We start from the raw sequence: 18012 nt of genomic DNA on the forward strand, positions 1-18012 counted from the left end.
GGGACGCCATCTTGGATGACGTCATTTAAAGGAACCTTCATTCGGCGAGTAGGCGTCGGTTGAAGAGGATGTTCCGCATTGGTTGGAAAGAAGATGGCTCCGCTCCGCTCCAAAAGAAAGAAGATTGAAGATGCGGCTTGATAGAAAACTTCATCCCGATGATGGACTTCCGACTTCAGCCCGATGATGGATTTCTTCAGCCGCCGCTTGGATCCAGACTTCAGCCCGAGGATGGACGTCACTCTTCAGCCCCCCGCTTGGGCTTGGATCAACACTTCCGAGGACCGATCGGTGAACCTGGTATGGTGAAGATAAGGTAGGAAGATCTTCAGGGGCTTAGTGTTAGGTTTATTTAAGGGGGGTTTGGGTTAGATTAGGGGTATGTGGGTGGTGGGTTGTAATGTTGGGGGGGGTATTGTATGTGGGTTTTTTTACAGGCAAAAGAGCTGAATTTCTTGGGGTATGCCCCGCAAAGCGCCCTGTTCAGGGCTGGTAAGGTAAAAGAGCTTTGAACTTTTTTAATTTAGAATAGGGTAGGGCATTTTTTATTTTGGGGGGATTTGTTATTTTATTAGGGGGCTCAGAGTAGGTGTAATTAGTTTAAAATTGTTGTAATATTTTTCTAATGTTTGTAAATATTTTTTTATTTTTTGTAACTTAGTTCTTTTTTATTTTTTGTACTTTAGTTAGTTTATTTCATTGTAGTTATTTGTAGATATTTTATTTAAATAATTTATTGATAGTGTAGCGTTAGGTTTAATTGTAGATAATTGTAGGTAGTTTATTTATTTATTGATAGTGTATTGTTAGGTTTAATTGTAACTTAGGTTAGGATTTATTTTACAGGTAATTTTGTAATTATTTTAACTATTTTAGCTATTAAATAGTTCTTAAATATTTAATAGCTATTGTACCTGGTTAAAATAAATACAAAGTTACCTGTAAAATAAATATAAATCCTAAAATAGCTATAATATAATTATAATTTATATTGTAGCTATATTAGGATTTATTTTACAGGTAAGTATTTAGCTTTAAATAGGAATAAGTTATTTAATAAGAGTTAATTTATTTCTTTAGATAAAAATTATATTTAACTTAGGGGGGTGTTAGTGTTAGGGTTAGACTTAGCTTTAGGGGTTAATACATTTATTAGAATAGCGTTGAGCTCCAGTCTGCAGATTAGGGGTTAATGTTTGAAGTTAGGTGTCGGCGATGTTAGGGAGGGCAGATTAGGGGTTAATACTATTTATTATAGGGTTAGTGAGGCGGATTAGGGGTTAATAACTTTATTATAATAGCGGTGTGGTCCGCTCGGCAGATTAGGGGTTAATAAGTGTAGGCAGGTGGAGGCGACGTTGTGAGGCGCAGATTAGAGGTTAATAAATATAATATAGTGGTCGGCGGTGTTAGGGGCAGCAGATTAGGGGTACATAGGGATAATGTAAGTAGCGGCGGTTTACGGAGCGGCAGATTAGGGGTTAAAAAAAATATGCAGGGGTCAGCGATAGCGGGGGCGGCAGAATAGGGGTTAATAAGTGTAAGGTTAGGGGTGTTTAGACTCGGGGTACATGTTAGAGTGTTAGGTGCAGACGTAGGAAGTGTTTCCCCATAGACAACAATGGGGCTGCGTTAGAAGCTGAACGCAGCTTTTTTGCAGGTGTTAGGTTTTTTTTTCAGCTCAAACAGCCCCATTGTTTTCTATGGGGGAATCATGCACGAGCACGTTTTTGAAGCTGGCCGCGTCCGTAAGCACCGCTGGTATCGAGAGTTGAAGTTGCGTTAAATGTGCTCTATGCTCCTTTTTTGGAGCCTAACGCAGCCATTCTGTGAACTCTCAATACCAGCGGTATTTAAAAGGTGCGGCCAGAAAAAAGCCAGCGTTAGCTACGCACCCCTTTGGCCGCAGAACTCTAAATCTAGGCGAATGTGTGTGTAAAAATGAAAATTGAAAAATTACCACCATACACTTTCTCCAATTTTTTGGGCTAAAATGGTTGCATCAAAGCACACCATATACAATACCTTGGAGTGTCAACATTACAAATATATACACTTTCATGGCAATAAATAAAACTGGGGTATGCGATAGGCCCCAAACTAAAGATAGGCCTAGCAGAGGAAATACTCTCACTTTTAACTAAAATTACAAGTCATAAAATTGTAACAGAACTTACCCAAAATCCTGGCAAACCTATGCATGGGGGCATGGGTGTACTCAGGAGGTCTTGCAGAATACAACCGGGAGTGTTTGTTTTTTGCAATAACTTATAACAGGCTCTCCTAAATCATAGTAAAAAAGCAAAGTGTGTGTAAAAATGAAAATTGAAAAATTTCCACCATACACTTTCTCCATTTTTTTTGGCTAAAACGGTTGCATCAAAGCACACCATATACAATACCTTGGAGTGTCAACATTTCAAATATATACATTTTCATGGCAATAAATAAAACTGGGGTATGCGATAGGCCCGAAACTAAAGGTAGGCCTATCAGAGGAAATACTTTCACTTTTAACTAAAATTACAAGTCATAAAATTGTAACAGAACCTACCCAAAATCCTGGCAAACCTATGCATGGGGGGCATAGCTGTACTCAGGAGGTCTTGCAGAAAACAACCTGGAGTGTTTTCTTGCAATTACTTACAACAGGCTCTCCAAAATCATAGCCAAAAAGCAATGCGTGTGTAAAAATAAAAAAATATCACCACACATTTTCTCCAATTTTTTTTTGGCTAAAACAGTTGTATCAAAGGCATCAAAACACCCCATATACATTACCTTGGGGTCTTAACTTCTGAAATATATGCACGTTCATTGCAAGCAAATACATTGGGGTATGTAAAAAGGCCCCCCAAAAGAAGATAGTCAAAGAAGATACTGTATGTTAAATTTGAAAAAAATCACAAACACGTCATAAGTTTGGCATTGCAAACCCCAAACAACCAAACAAACCTATGCATAGGTGGTATCACTGTATTCAGGAGATCTTGCTGAAAAAATATTGGGGAGTTCTTTGGAAGTAACACATAACAGGAACTGAGAATCCATGCATAAAGTAAAATGTGTGTGAAAAATAACACAAACCAATGACTACCCAAAAGTTTGACAAAGACTGGTGGTTGAATTAGTGCATGGAAAGTGTTAAAATAACAGCATTTCAAATACCCTAGGGTGTCTACTTTTCAAAAATATGTGGTTTGATGGGGGTAAATTACATTGGCCAGCTTCAGAAATGTCCCAAATAGGACATGGGTGCATGATGACAGATGTGAAAATTCCAAGTTGGAAAACTGGAATGCGCCCCCTAAAAATAAGGCCTTTTAGCCCCACGAGAAACCGACAAACCTATTCATGGGTGATATCACTTTACTCAAGAGATGTTGTTGAACACATATTGAGGTGTTTTTTGGAAGTAACACATAACAGGAATTGAGAATCCATGCCTAAAGTACAATGTGTGTAAAAAATAACAAAAAAAATGACTACTCAAAAGTTTGACAAAGACTGGTGGTTAAATTAGTGCATAGAAAGTGTTAAAATACCAGCATTTTAAATACCCTAGGTTGTCTACTTTTAAAAAATATATGGTTTGATGGGGGTAAATTACATTGGCCAGCTTCAAAAATGTCTCAAATATGACATGGGTGCATGATGACAGATGTGAAAATTCCAAGTTGGAAAACTGGAATGCGCCCCTAAAAATTAGGCCTTTTAGCCCCCCTGAGAACCCGACAAACCTATTCATGGGTGGTATCACTTTACTCAAGAGATGTTGTTGAACACATATTGAGGTGTTTTTTTTTAAGTAACGCATAACAGGAACTGAGAATCCATGCCTAAAGTACAATGTGTGTGAAAAATAACACAAAAAATGACTACCCAAAAGTTAGACAAAGACTGGTAGTTTAATTAGTGCATGGAAAGTTTTAAAATACCAGCATTTCAAATACCCTAGGGTGTTTACTTTTCAAAAATATATGGTTTGATGGGGTAAATTACATTGGCCGGCTTCAGAAATGTCCCAAATAGGACATAGGTGCATGATGACAGATGTGAAAATTCCAAGTTGGAAAACTGGAATGCTCCCCCTAAAAGTAAGGCCTTTTAGCCCCCTGAGAACCCAACAAACCTATTCATGGGTGGTATCACTGTACTCATGAGATGTTGTGGAACACATATTGAGGTGTTTTTTGTCAGTAACACATAACAGGAACTGAGAATCCATGCCTAAAATACAATGGCCTAGATTTAGAGTTTGGCATTAGCCGTCAAAAGCAGCGTTAAGGGGTCCTAACGCTGCTTTTTACAGCCCGCTGGTATTTAGAGTCAGCCAGGAAAGGGTCTACTGCTCACTTCCTTTCCACCACTCTAGGCTACCGCAGATCCCATTACGTCAATTGCGTATCCTATATTTTCAATGGGATTTGTCTAACGCTGGTATTTGGAGTCTTGAAACAAGTGAGCAGTAGAGTCTCTACCGACAAGACTCCTACCGCCAAAAAAAGTCAGTAGTTAAGAGCTTTATGGGCTAACGCCGGAATATAAAGCTCCTAACTACTGTGCTATAAAGTACACTAACACCCATAAACTACCTATGTACCCCTAAACCGAGCCCCCCCACATCGCCAACCCTCTAATAAAACTTTTTAACCCCTAATCTGCCGACCGAACACCGCTGCCACCTACATTATAGCTATGAACCCCTAATCTGCTGCCCCTAACATCGCCGACACCTACATTATATTTATTACCCCCTAATCTGCCCCCCCAACGTCACCGCTACCTAACTACACTTATTAACCCCTAATCTGCCTACCCGACCTCGCCGCCACTATAATAAATGTATTAACCCCTAAACCGCCGTTCTCCCGCCTCGCAAACACTATAATAAATTTTATTAACCCCTAATCTGCCCTCCCTAACATCGCCGCCACCTACCTACAATTATTAACCCCTAATCTCCCGTCCGCAACGTCGCCGCTACTATAATAAAGTTTTTAACCCCTAAACCTAAGTCTAACCCTAACACCCCCTAAGTTAAATATAATTTTAATTAAACGAAATAATATTCCTATTATTAAATAAATTACTCCTATTTAAAACTAAATACTTACCTATAAAATAAACCCTAATATAGCTACAGTATAACTAATAATTACATTGTAGCTATTTTAGAATTTTTATTTATTTTACAGGCAACTTTGTATTTATTTTAACTAGGTACAATAGCTATTAAATATTTAATAACTATTTAATAGCTACCTAGTTAAAATAAGTACAAAATTACCTGTAAAATAAATCCTAACCTAAGTTACAAATACACCTAACACTATACTATCATTAAATTAATTAAATAAATTAACTACAATTAGCTAAACTAAAATACAATTAAATAAACTAATCTATAATACTAAAAAACCCCACTAAATTACAAAAAATAAAAAAAATTCCAAGAAGTTTAAACTAATTACACCTAATCTGGGTTAGAGTAGGGGTATGTGGGTGGTGGGTTTTAATGTTGGGGGGGTTTATTTTTTTTACAGGTAAAAGAGCTGATTACTTTTGTAATTTAGAATAGGGTAGGGCATTTTTTTTTATTTTGGGGGGATTTTTTTATTTTATTAGGGGGGTTAGATTAGGTGTAATTAGTTTAAACTTCTTGGAATTTTTTTTATTTTTTGTAATTTAGTGTTTTTTTTGTATTATAGATTAGTTTATTTAATTGCATTTTTGTTTAGCTAATTGTAGTCAATTTATTTAATTAATTTAATGATAGTGTAGTGTTAGGTGTATTTGTAACTTAGGTTAGGATTTATTTTACAGGTAATTTTGTACTTATTTTAACTAGGTAGCTATTAAATAGTTATTAAATATTTAATAGCTATTGTACCTAGTTAAAATAAATACAAAGTTGCCTGTAAAATAAATATAAATCCTAAAATAGCTACAATGTAATTATTAGTTATATTGTAGCTATATTAGGGTTTATTTTATAGGTAAGTATTTAGTTTTAAATAGGAATCATTTTTTAAATTATAGGAATATTATTTCGTTTAATTAAAATTATATTTAACTTAGAGGGGTGTTATGGTTAGACTTAGGTTTAGGGGTTAATAACTTTATTATAGTAGCGGCGACATTGCAGGCGGGAGATTAGGGGTTAATAATTGTAGGTAGGTGGCGGCGATGTTAGGGAGGGCAGATTAGGGGTTAATAAAATTTATTATAGTGTTTGCGAGGCGGGAGTGCGGCGGTTTAGGGGTTAATATATTTATTAGGGAGGGCAGATTAGGGGTTAATAAAATTTATTATAGTGTTTGCGAGGCGGGAGTGCGGCGGTTTAGGGGTTAATATATTTATTATGGTGGCGGCGAGGCCCGGTAGGCAGATTAGGGGTTAATAAGTATAGGTAAGGTAGCGGCAACGTTGGGGGGGCAGATTAGGGGGTAATAAATATAATATAGGTGTCGGCGATGTTAGGGGCAGCAGATTAGGGGTTCATAGGGATAATGTAGGTTGCGGCGGTGTCCGGAGCGGCAGATTAGGGGTTAATAATATAATGCAGGTGTCAGCGATAGCGGGGGCGGCAGACTAGGGGTTAATAAGTGTAAGGTTAGGGGTGTTTAGACTCGGGGTTCATGTTAGGGTGTTAGGTGACTTAGAGAGTGTTTCCTCATAGGAAACAATGGGACTGCGCTAGGAGCTGAACGCTGCTTTTCTGCACGTGTTAGTTTTTTTTAAAGCCAGCTCAGCCCCATTGTATCCTATGGGGATATCGTGCACGAGCACGTTTTTCCAGCTTGCCGCTACCATAGGCAACGCTGGTATTGAGAGTTGAAGGGAAGGTAAATTCTGCTCAACGCCCCCTTTTCTGAGCCTAACGCAGCCACTCAGACAACTCTAAATACCAGCGTTGTCTTAAGGGTGCGCTGGGAAAAAAAGCAGCGTTAGGTACGCGGGTCTTTACCGACAAAACTCTAAATCTAGGCAAATGTGTGTGAAAAATAACACAAAAAATGACTACCCAAAAGTTTGACAAAGACTGGTGGTTAAATTAGTGCATAGGAAGTGTTAAAATATCAGCATTTTAAATACCCTAGGGTATCTACTTTTCAAAAATATATGGTTTGATGGGGGTAAATTACACTGTCCGACTTCAGAAATGCCCCAAATAGGACATGGGTGCACGATAATGCTAAAAATAAGGCCTTTTAGCCCCCAGAGAACCCAACACACCTATTCATGGTTAGTATCACTGTACTCAGGCGATGTTGCTGAACATATATTGGGGTGTTATTTGGCAGTAACCATTAACGGTCTCAGTAAATGTATTCTTCAATTGCTATTTTGTCAAAAAATTGCCACTTTTTTTTCTTCAAACTTTGGCATAGGTTGGTGGTAAAATGGTTGCATGAAAAGAGTCAAAATACCACAAGTTTAATACCTCAGGTTATCTTCTTTCAAAAAATATATACATGTGAAGGGTTATTCCTGACAGATATCAGTGTTACAATGTAACTATCGCTAATTATTTTTTTTTAAAAATGGTTTGGAAATTGCAAAGTGCTACTTGTTGCCCTATAACTTGCAAAAAAAGCAAAGAACATGTAAACATTGGGTATTTCTAAACTCAGGACAAAATTTAGAAACTATTTAGCATGGGTGATTTTTGGTGGTTGTAGATGTGTCAGATTTGGGGGGTCAAAGTTAGAAAAAGGTTTTTATTTATTTTTTCATCATATTTTATATTTTTTTTATAGTAAATTATAAGATATGATGAAAATAATGGTATTTCTCTTGTTAAGTGTATCCAGTCCACGGATCATCCATTACTTGTGGGATATTCTCCTTCCCAACAGGAAGTTGCAAGAGGATCACCCACAGCAGAGCTGCTCTATAGCTCCTCCCCTCACTGCCATATCCAGTCATTCTCTTGCAACTCTCAACTAAGATGGAGATCGTAAGAGGACTGTGGTGTTTTATACTTAGTTTATTTCTTCAATCAAAAGTTTGTTATTTTTAAATGGTACTGGAGTGTACTGTTTATCTCAGGCAGTATTTAGAATTAGAATCTGCCTGCATTTTCTATGATCTTAGCAGAAGTAACTAAGATCCTTTGCTGTTCTCACATATTCTGAGGAGTGAGGTAACTTCAGAGGGGGAATAGCGTGCAGGTTTTCCTGTAATAAGGTATGTGCAGTTAAAATATTTTTCTAGGGATGGAATTTGCTAGAAAATGCTGCTGATACCGAAGTAATGTAAGTAAAGCCTTAAATGCAGTGATAGCGACTGGTATCAGGCTTATTAATAGAGATACATACTCTTATAAAAGTGTATTTTAAAACGTTTGCTGGCATGTTTAATCGTTTTTTACATATGTTTGGTGATAAAACTTATTGGGGCCTAGTTTTTTTCTACATGGCTGGCTTGAATTTTGCCTAGAAACAGTTCCCTGAGGCTTCCCACTGTTGTAATATGAGTAGGAGGGGCCTGTTTTAGGGTTTTTTTGCACAGCAAAAATTACAGACACAGACATTCAGCTTCTTCCTGCATGATCCAGGTCTTCTCTGAAGGGCTCAAAAGGCTTCAAAAGTCGTATTGAGGGAGGTAAAAAGCCACAGTAGAGCTGTGGCAGTTGTTGTGACTGTTTAAAAAACGTTTTTGTCATTTGTTATTCTGTTTTTGGTATTAAGGGGTTAATCATCCATTTGCAAGTGGGTGCAATGCTCTGCTAACTTATTACATACACTGTAAAAATTTCGTTAGTGTAACTGCATTTTTTCACTGTTATTTCAAAATTTGGGAAAATTTGTGTTTCTTAAAGGCGCAGTAACGTTTTTTATATTGCTTGTAAACTTGTTTTAAAGTGTTTTCCAAGCTTGCTAGTCTCATTGCTAGTCTGTTTAAACATGTCTGACACAGAGGAACCTACTTGTTCATTATGTTTGAAAGCCATGGTGGAGCCCCATAGGAGAATGTGTACTAAATGTATTGATTTCACCTTAAACAGTAAAGATCAGTCTTTATCTATAAAAGAATTATCACCAGAGGGTTCTGTCGAGGGGGAAGTTATGCCGACTAACTCTCCCCACGTGTCAGACCCTTCGCCTCCCGCTCAGGGGACGCACGCTAATATGGCGCCAATTACATCAGGGACGCCCATAGCGATTACCTTGCAGGACATGGCTGCAATCATGAATAATACCCTGTCAGAGGTATTATCTAGATTTCCTGAATTAAGAAGCAAGCGCGATAGCTCTGGGGTTAGGAGAGATACAGAGCGCGCAAATGCTGTTAGAGCCATGTCTGATACTGCGTCACAGTATGCAGAACATGAGGACGGAGAGCTTCAGTCTGTGGGTGACATCTCTGACTCGGGGAAACCTGATTCAGAGATTTCTAATTTTAAATTTAAGCTGGAGAACCTCCGTGTATTGCTTGGGGAGGTATTAGCTGCTCTGAATGACTGTAACACAGTTGCAATTCCAGAGAAATTGTGTAGGCTGGATAGATACTATGCGGTGTCGGTGTGTACTGACGTTTTTCCTATACCTAAAAGGCTTACAGAAAATATTAGCAAGGAGTGGGATAGACCCGGTGTGCCCTTTTCCCCACCTCCTATATTTAGAAAAATGTTTCCAATAGACGCCACTACACGGGACTTATGGCAGACGGTCCCTAAGGTGGAGGGAGCAGTTTCTACTTTAGCAAAGCGTACCACTATCCCGGTTGAGGACAGTTGTGCTTTTTCAGATCCAATGGATAAAAAATTGGAGGGTTACCTTAAGAAAATGTTTATTCAACAAGGTTTTATTTTACAGCCCCTTGCATGCATTGCGCCTGTCACTGCTGTGGCGGCATTCTGGTTTGAGGCCCTGGAAGAGGCCATCCAGACAGCTCCATTGAATGAAATTATTGACAAGCTTAGAACGCTTAAGCTAGCTAACTCATTTGTTTCTGATGCCATTGTTCATTTGACTAAACTAACGGCTAAGAATTCCGGATTCGCCATCCAGGCACGTAGGGTGCTATGGCTTAAATCCTGGTCAGCTGACGTGACTTCAAAGTCTAAATTACTCAACATTCCTTTCAAGGGGCAGACCTTATTCGGGCCTGGCTTGAAGGAAATTATTGCTGACATTACTGGAGGCAAGGGTCATACCCTTCCTCAGGACAGGGCCAAATCAAAGGCCAAACAGTCTAATTTTCGTGCCTTTCGAAATTTCAAGGCAGGAGCAGCATCAACTTCCTCCGCTTCAAAACAAGAGGGAACTGTTGCTCATTCCAGACAGTCCTGGAAACCTAACCAGTCCTGGAACAAGGGCAAGCAGGCCAGAAAGCCTGCTGCTGCCCCCAAGACAGCATGAAGGAACGGCCCCCTATCCGGAAACGGATCTAGTGGGGGGCAGACTTTCTCTCTTCGCCCAGGCGTGGGCAAGAGATGTTCAGGATCCCTGGGCGTTGGAGATCATATCTCAGGGATATCTTCTGGACTTCAAAGCTTCTCCTCCACAAGGGAGATTTCATCTTTCAAGGTTATCAGCAAACCAGATAAAGAAAGAGGCATTCCTAAGCTGTGTGCAAGACCTCCTAGTAATGGGAGTGATCCATCCAGTTCCGCGGACGGAACAAGGACAGGGATTTTATTCAAATCTGTTTGTGGTTCCCAAGAAAGAGGGAACCTTCAGACCAATCTTGGATCTAAAGATCTTAAACAAATTCCTCAGAGTTCCATCATTCAAAATGGGAACTATTCGGACCATACTACCCATGATCCAAGAGGGTCAGTACATGACCACAGTGGACTTAAAGGATGCCTACCTTCACATACCGATTCACAAAGATCATCATCGGTTCCTAAGGATTGCCTTTCTAGACAGGCATTACCAATTTGTAGCGGGTTGGCCACTGCCCCGAGAATTTTTACAAAGGTTCTGGGCTCACTTCTGGCGGTTCTAAGACCGCGAGGCATAGCGGTGGCTCCGTATCTAGACGACATCCTGATACAGGCGTCAAGCTTTCAAATTGCCAAGTCTCATACAGAGATAGTTCTGGCATTTCTGAGGTCGCATGGGTGGAAAGTGAACGTGGAAAAGAGTTCTCTATCACCACTCACAAGAGTCTCCTTCCTAGGGACTCTTATAGATTCTTTAGAGATGAAAATTTACCTGACGGAGTCCAGGTTATCAAAACTTCTAAATGCTTGCCGTGTCCTTCATTCCATTCCACGCCCGTCAGTGGCTCAGTGCATGGAAGTAATCGGCTTAATGGTAGCGGCAATGGACATAGTGCCATTTGCACGCCTGCATCTCAGACCGCTGCAATTATGCATGCTAAGTCAGTGGAATGGGGATTACTCAGATTTGTCCCCTCTACTAAATCTGGATCAAGAGACCAGAGATTCTATTCTCTGGTGGCTTTCTCGGGTCCACATGTCCAAGGGTATGACCTTTCGCAGGCCAGATTGGACGATTGTAACAACAGATGCCAGCCTTCTAGGTTGGGGCGCAGTCTGGAACTCCCTGAAGGCTCAGGGATCGTGGACTCAGGAGGAGAAACTCCTCCCAATAAATATTCTGGAGTTAAGAGCAATATTCAATGCTCTTCTAGCTTGGCCTCAGTTAGCAACACTGAGGTTCATCAGATTTCAGTCGGACAACATCACGACTGTGGCTTACATCAACCATCAAGGGGGAACCAGGAGTTCCCTAGCGATGTTAGAAGTCTCAAAGATAATTCGCTGGGCAGAGTCTCACTCTTGCCACCTGTCAGCGATCCACATCCCAAGCGTAGAGAACTGGGAGGCGGATTTTCTAAGTCATCAGATTTTCCATCCCGGGGAGTGGGAACTCCATCCGGAGGTGTTTGCTCAACTGGTCCATCGTTGGGGCAAACCAGAACTGGATCTCATGGCGTCTCGACAGAACGCCAAGCTTCCTTGTTACGGATCCAGGTCCAGGGACCCGGGAACAACGCTGATAGATGCTCTAGCAGCTCCTTGGTTCTTCAACCTGGCCTATGTGTTTCCACCGTTTCCTCTGCTCCCTCGACTGATTGCCAAAATCAAACAGGAGAGAGCATCTGTGATTCTGATAGCGCCTGCGTGGCCACGCAGGACCTGGTATGCAGACCTAGTGGATATGTCATCTCTTCCACCATGGACTCTGCCTCTGAGGCAGGACCTTCTAATACAAGGTCCTTTCAATCATCCAAATCTAATTTCTCTGAGACTGACTGCATGGAGATTGAACGCTTGATTCTATCAAGGCGTGGCTTCTCCGAGTCAGTCATTGATACCTTAATACAGGCTCGGAAGCCTGTCACCAGGAAAATCTACCATAAGATATGGCGTAAATATCTTTATTGGTGTGAATCCAAGAGTTACTCATGGAGTAAGGTTAGGATTCCTAGGATATTGTCCTTTCTCCAAGAGGGTTTGGACAAAGGCTTATCAGCTAGTTCTTTAAAAGGACAGATCTCTGCTCTGTCTATTCTTTTGCACAAGCGTCTGGCAGAAGTTCCAGACGTCCAGGCATTTTGTCAGGGTTTGGTTAGGATTAAGCCTGTGTTTAAAACTGTTGCTCCCCCGTGGAGCTTAAACTTGGTTCTTAAAGTTCTTCAGGGAGTTCCGTTTGAACCCCTTCATTCCATTGATATTAAACTTTTATCTTGGAAAGTTCTGTTTTTGATGGCTATTTCCTCGGCTCTGAGTTATCTGCCTTACATTGTGATTCTCCTTATCTGATTTTTCATTCAGACAAGGTAGTTCTGCGTACCAAACCTGGGTTTTTACCTAAGGTGGTTTCTAACAGGAATATCAATCAAGAGATTGTTGTTCCATCATTGTGTCCTAATCCTTCTTCAAAGAAGGAACGTCTTTTGCATAATCTGGACGTAGTCCGTGCCTTGAAGTTTTACTTACAGGCTACTAAAGATTTTCGTCAAACATCTGCCCTGTTTGTCGTTTACTCTGGACAGAGGAGAGGTCAAAAAGCTTCGGCAACCTCTCTCTCCTTTTGGCTTCGGAGCATAATACGCTTAGCCTATGAGACTGCTGGACAGCAGCCCCCTGAAAGGATTACAGCTCATTCTACTAGAGCTGTGGCTTCCACCTGGGCCTTTAAAAATGAGGCCTCTGTTGAACAGATTTGCAAGGCTGCGACTTGGTCTTCGCTTCACACCTTTTCAAAATTTTACAAATTTGACACTTTTGCTTCTTCGGAGGCTGTTTTTGGGAGACAGGTTCTACAGGCAGTGGTTCCTTCCGTTTTAAGTTCCTGCCTTGTCCCTCCCATCATCCGTGTACTTTAGCTTTGGTATTGGTATCCCACAAGAAATGGATGATCCGTGGACTGGGTACACTTAACAAGAGAAAACATAATTTATGCTTACCTGATAAATGTATTTCTCTTGTAGTGTATCCAGTCCACGGCCCGCCCTGTTCTTTTAAGGCAGGTCTAAATTTTAATTAAACTACAGTCACCACTGCACCCTATGGTTTCTCCTTTCTCGTCTTGTTTCGGTCGAATGACTGGATATGGCAGTGAGGGGAGGAGCTATATAGCAGCTCTGCTGTGGGTGATCCTCTTGCAACTTCCTGTTGGGAAGGAGAATATCCCACAAGAAATGGATGATCCGTGGACTGGACACACTACAAGAGAAATAAATTTATCAGGTAAGCATAAATTATGTTTTTTAGAAAGTTAATTTAATGGCGAGAAAAAAAGTATATAATATGTGTGGGTACAGTAAATGAGTAAGAGAAAAGCTACAGCTAAACACAAACACAGCAGAAATGTAAAAATAGCCCTGGTCCCAAATGGTCAGAAAATTGAAAAGTGCTGTGGTCACTAAGGGGTTCAATATCTGAGAATTGTTGTAAGCAAGTACGCAGAAGAATGGTATAAGTCAAATTGTCATCATATACTTAAAGGGACAGTAAACCTTAAAAATAATGTTATATAATTCTGCACATAGTGCAGAATTATATAACATTATATTAGCCAAATATTATTTAAACGTAATTTTCCCTATTCATTTTTAAAAGAAAGCGCTGTTTCACAGACCCGGAGCGAGCTGCACTTAGTCTTATGGCGCTGTTTCACAGGAGCGAGCTGCACTTAGTCTTATGGCGCGGTCGGGCCAGGCTGTGACTATACAGCTGGCCCGATGCGCTGAGGAAATATAACAGACCCACTCAGCAGAGAGCGGGTCTGTGAAACAGCGCTTTCTTTTAAAAATGAATAGGGAAAATTACGTTTAAATAATATTTGGCTAATATAATGTTATATAATTCTGCACTATGTGCAGAATTATATAACATTATTTTTAAGGTTTACTGTCCCTTTAATAAAATAAAAGCAGATTTCAAGAAATGGTCTACTCTACCACTAACTTTAGCTGTAAAAATTAATCTAATAAAAATGATAACCCTACCGAAGCTTCTATATGTAATGCAGTATATACCTCTCTTTTTAAAGAACCAGGACATCAAACATTTAAATGCAGCACTTAGAGTGTTTTTATGGGGTACAGGTTAGCCCAGACTTTTTATCTATAGACTTTCACAGCTTAAGGAATTTGCAGGCATGGGTTTGCCTGCATTTCAGAAATACAATATAGTTTGTCTACTGAAAATTGTTCTAGAGTGGTTACTGGATAAATCCCACCTCTGTATGCCCTTAAAGCATTAGTGCATACTTCATGCCTCTAAATTTTTCCCTATCCTAGGAAATCCTTTATTTCCCCCCCCCCCCCCCCCCCCCGGCTCTGATTCTAAGATATTTAGGCTCTGGAAATCCAAAGGATTAGAATAGTTGTGTAGACAACACAAGTTATGTGATTTAATCATTTGAAGATCTTAAAACTAAGTATAATTTAGCGAATTGTGGTATGTATGGATATTTCCAAGTGAGGCATTTTTTAAACTAAGTTAACTTAGAATCCTTCTTCAAAAATTGGGAAGTCATCTATACAGGGATCAATGTATTTAAGGTAGGCAAAGCCTCAACATCGGGGTGGTATAATTTTATGTTACAAATAGAAGGGGAAAGAAATCTCAGGGAAATCGTACAGAGGTGGAATCATGATCTCCCCACAGTGAATATTGAAGTAGTGGGTAAAAGTATTACGAGGGCATGGAGGGCAACACCTCAACTATCATGGCGAGAGTTACATATTAAGCTGATAATCAGGATATATATAACACCTAAGGATATAGGGAAATGTAGGAGGGACTTAAGTAATACATGTACTAGGTTTAGTTTTCGATTGGCTGATTTACTGCATTGTATATGGGGCTGCCCAAAAGTAAGAAGCTTCTGGGGAAAAGTTACATTTTGGCTTTCAAAAATACTGAAGCAGGAACTTGCTCTGCGTTAGGAGGAGTTCGTTTTTCCTAGGGAACCATCTAATGAAAGGGAAAATACTGATTTTATTACTTTTGTATTACTTAATGCACAAAACTTAATTTTCGCCTAATGGAAAGATAGAAAAAATCCTAATTTCTCGTTGTTTGTGAAGAAAGTTCAGATGAGAGCATTTCTAGAGCAACATGAAATTAACAGCTCAGTGGAAAAAGAAATTCAGAGTTATTTTTTAAAATGGGGCAGATACATCAGCAGTCTTCCAGCAGCTATACAATCGCAGTATATTAGACCCTTTGGTATGTCTGTTACCATTCAACATATGCTTTTTACAGGCAAAATAAATGAGGTGACCCAAAATAGTGATAGTTTCCTTTTGTGCAGAATCAGGAAGGAGGAGAGGATTCACTGAGAGAGGGGGACGGAAATAAACCCTTTTTTTTGGTCATTGTCTTTGTTTTGGGACCAAGTTCTTTGGTTATAGGTGTTATAATATCCAATATCTATGAACTACTATATATCCTTCTAATGAAAAATAATTTAGTGTACTTTTCCATTACCAGACCGCCACTGCCAACAAATCGCGCTGCAGATTTTTATTGCCAAAGTACTGTAGAAGCTGAAATTCCCCCATCTCCATTTTCTGGGGGAGTCAATGGGGGCGAAGCATCAATCCATGAGTTTCACTTGGGGTGGATTCCAGAAAATTGCGGCAGACCACCACCAATCCTCCGACATCTGGCCCAAGTGAAACTCGTGGATTGATGTTCACCCCCATTGAATCACCCAGGTGGAGGCAACAAAGAGAGTGGGGTAATTTTAGCTTCTACTGTACTTTGGCAATAACGGAACAAAACTCTATTGCGCGTTGAGTGGTGCTTGATTAATGGGAAAGTGCCCCAACTTATTTCTAAATGCATTTTACTCATTTGCAAAACAACTATGCATGAGGTTATTATTAACCCTTTCAAAAGAAATTCAGAACTGCAGTGTATAATAAGGAGAAATATTATTTGCAAATAGCATAACATTTATCATTTCAGATAATCCTTCAGATTTAACTGTTTTTGAGAAATTCTACAAATTAATTGAGAAAGAGAAAACTTTTGATAAGGCACAAGTTTTGTCTGCTGAGAAAAGTAATATTAAAGACTATTAAACGTCTTTAAAATTAACACATATATAACATTAACCCATTTTTTTAACTTTGCAGATGTTGTGAAAAAGGATGAGATCCTGGACATTGAAACTGAGCCTACAAAATCTGATGCGTGTACAGAAACTGAATCAATTTTTACAGATATGCAATAAATATTTGTTGAGAACATGTACCACTTAAAGAGATATGAAACCCAAAAATATTTCTTTCATGCAATTATAAGCATTATATTTACTCCTACTATCAATTTTTCTTTGTTCTCATGGTATTTGTAAAAGCAGGAATGTAAGCTTAGGAACAGGTCTGTTTTTGGTTCAGCACCCTGAGTAGAGCTTGCTGATTGGTAGCTAAATGTAGAGGGAATACTGGTCATGAACTTCCTTATGTTGTTAGAGCCCCCTCTAACAGACCTGTTTTATTTGGCCGAATATAAGTGGACAATAAGCTGATTGGTCATAATTTTGGAATACATTTTTCATTGAATAAGAAAATACATTGGCTCAGATTACAAGTGGAGCACTATTGATAGTACAGGGTTTGACATTAAAGGGACATTAAACCCAAACATTTTCTTTCTTGATTCAAATAGAGCATACATATGTAAACAACTTTCCAATATACTTCTATTATCAATTTTGCTTTATTCTCTTGAAATCCTTTCTTGAATTAGCAGCAATGCACTACTGGGAACTTGCTGAACACATTAGTAAGCCAATCACAAGAGGCATATATGTGCAGCCACCAATCAGTTGCTCGCTCCCAGCTTCTTATTCTATCTAGATATGCTTTTAAACAAAGGATACCAAGAGAACGAAGCAAATTAGATAAAAGAAGTACATTGGAAAGTTGTTTATATTTGTGTGCTCTGTCTGAATCATGAAAAAAAAATTTGGGTTTCATGTCCCTTTAATATCGCTGGACCACGCTAAAATTAGCGTGCAAATTAATATTACAAATCCATTGTAAAACAGATTTTCCAGAGATACTTTAGCGCAGCTGACATCCCTTTAGCACTCCCTATATTTTCAATGGACATTGCTCATATTACAATTTGAAAATTATGGGTTGTGCGCAAGGAAAAGCCAAAATAGCGCTAGAAGAATTAATGCAACCTGAGACCTGAAACAAAGTGTTAAGGCTAAAATAAAAGTTTTACAAACCACATGTAGAGCATATAAAAATTAAGTATTACACTTATATATGCACATTTTAATAAAAAAAATGTGTTTAGGAGGTGGAGCTTACCACTGGAGAGAGAAGTCAAATTTCTTTGGAGCTCCCTTAGCTTGAAGCAAAAAAGTGTATTTTGCAGTATAATACCGATTATTTTTTTCACTTCAATCTTTATATAAGAGACTTGATACCCTGATGATCGCAAATTATTACATAATTTGAAGTTCACCACCGGAGGGTCGGGGGTTCCGCTCTGGAGGTGCTCTAAGGTTGCCAACTCCTGTACTGTACTGATCCATAACCAGGCTCCAA

The 18012-nt window shown here is 39.3% G+C and overlaps 1 long non-coding RNA gene across 1 annotated transcript in view; it reads left to right on the forward strand.

The window, feature by feature from the left end:
- Positions 1-16622, forward strand: part of LOC128665174 (uncharacterized) — a 56466-nt gene extending 39844 nt beyond the window's left edge. Inside the window, exon 3 of the long non-coding RNA XR_008403017.1 lies at positions 16582-16622. This is a non-coding gene — a long non-coding RNA (uncharacterized LOC128665174). The remainder of the gene's footprint in view (positions 1-16581) is intronic.
- Positions 16623-18012: the final 1390 nt, after the last annotated feature.

The sequence above is a fragment of the Bombina bombina genome, chromosome 6 (assembly GCF_027579735.1).
Source record: "Bombina bombina isolate aBomBom1 chromosome 6, aBomBom1.pri, whole genome shotgun sequence".
NCBI classification, from domain to species: Eukaryota; Metazoa; Chordata; class Amphibia; order Anura; family Bombinatoridae; genus Bombina; species Bombina bombina.